This window comes from Impatiens glandulifera, chromosome 2 (genome assembly GCF_907164915.1).
Source record: "Impatiens glandulifera chromosome 2, dImpGla2.1, whole genome shotgun sequence".
Taxonomy (NCBI): Eukaryota; Viridiplantae; Streptophyta; class Magnoliopsida; order Ericales; family Balsaminaceae; genus Impatiens; species Impatiens glandulifera.
The window spans coordinates 18,373,843-18,375,794 of NC_061863.1; positions in this window are offsets into that span (position 1 = coordinate 18,373,843).

The following is a 1,952-nucleotide window of genomic DNA, read 5'->3' on the forward strand; positions in this document are numbered from 1 at the left end:
AGACAAGTAGCCATTTATAAACTTTGTCAAGAGTACATCAACCGACAGTGAAGCAAATCATGATTCAAAATTGGCAAAGGAAATAACATATGTAGGACCAACCGACACATCATGATGGCTTAATCTTAAGAGAAGGAAAGTCAACCGGCGGATTAGACAAGAACATGATGGGAGGTCAAATCGGTTTCATCTAAGATCACCACCACGAAAGATTAAGGTACTCAAAGGCAGACAGGGAGATGTCAAGCCTGGTACAAGTAGAACTAGTAAGACTATTACAAGGAGATTCATCCGATTAATTCGAGTATGGATTCCCAAGGGACTAATTAATTGTGGACCCAATTAAACATGAGTACCAAAAAGGTGTAAATACTTATATTTTGCAGGGGAAATAGATTAAACGCTTGGAGAACTCGGATGATATTTGGACAGTGGATGCTCTAGGCACATGACAGGAAACAACAAGTTGTTAACTGACATTGTGAAAGAATCCGATTCAAAGATCATTTTCGGTGATAACTCAAGGGTAAGGCTGTGGGAAGGGGTAGGATTATCAATGGCAACTTAATTATAAATGATGTATTACTTGTTGAGAATTTGTATTTCAACATACTTAGTATTAGTCAAATGTGTGATATAGGATACACGGTTGAATTTCACAAGCACGCATGTTTAGTTAAAAACAACAGGGCGGTACACTATTGACATGACATATGATAGGAAATATTTATAAAGTAGATTGGAAAGTAAAATGTCCTAATTATGTTTGCATGATAGCTAAAAATGATCAAAATTGGCTTTGGCATAAAAGATTAAATCATTTGAACTTTAAAACAATTAATTATATTTGCACCAAGAAACTAGTTCAAGGTATACCTAATTTGAAGTTTTCAAAAGATAAAGTATGTTATGCATGTCAAATGGGAAAACAAATTAAATCAACTTTTAAAAATAAGGGAATACTCAATCTAACCGATGCTTAGAACTACTTCACATGGATCTTTTCAGACCAGTTAGGGTAATTAGCCTAGAAGGAATGCATTATACTATGGTAATTATTGATGACTACTATAGATATACTTGGGTTATTTTCTTAGTTTCTAAAAATCAAGTTACTCCAAATCTGATCAAAATGCTTAGACGAGTACAAAATGAGAAATCTATATGTGTTAACAAAATTAGAAGTGATAGAGGTATTGAATTTACCAATAGTACTCTAACTGCATTTCTTGAAGAATTCGGTATTAGACACGAGTTGTCTAGTGCCAGAACTCCTCAACAAAACGTACTGACTGAGAGGAGAAACTGAACCCTCAAGGAAGCTGTAAGATCCATGATAGTCGATTTAGGCATTGCTAAAAAATTGTGGGTAGAAGTAATCAATACTGCATGTTTTACTCAAAACTGATCCACGATAAAAAATAAGCATCTAAACAAAACGCCATATGAATTATACCATGACAAAGTTCCTAATATCCGGTATTTTATGATCTTTGGTTGTAAGTGTTACATCCATAACAATTGCAAAGATTATTTGAATGTTTTCGATACTAAATCAGACATAGGTATCATGTTAGGTTATTCTGAAGTTAGTATGACATATAGAGTATACAACAATATGACTTTTACTGTTGAAGATTCATCTTATGTTGTCTTTGATGAATCTATTGAAAGTAATACTGCATCAACCATTGATTTATCTAACAAATTGGAAAACTTAAATATTCAATCTGATAGTGAAGATGAGGTTCCAGTCTACAGAAGATTTCTCTATGACTAGACAGTTAATAATGTTGAAGTTCAGCAAGATCAAGCTGCTTCACAACAGAAAGTTGACACCTTAGAAACCACTGAGGAAACCGTCGGCCTAACACTGTTCATCCTACCGGTCTGTCTAACCTTGATCAAATAACCGGTCAGTTAGAAGACATCTCCGTACCGAATCTTAAATG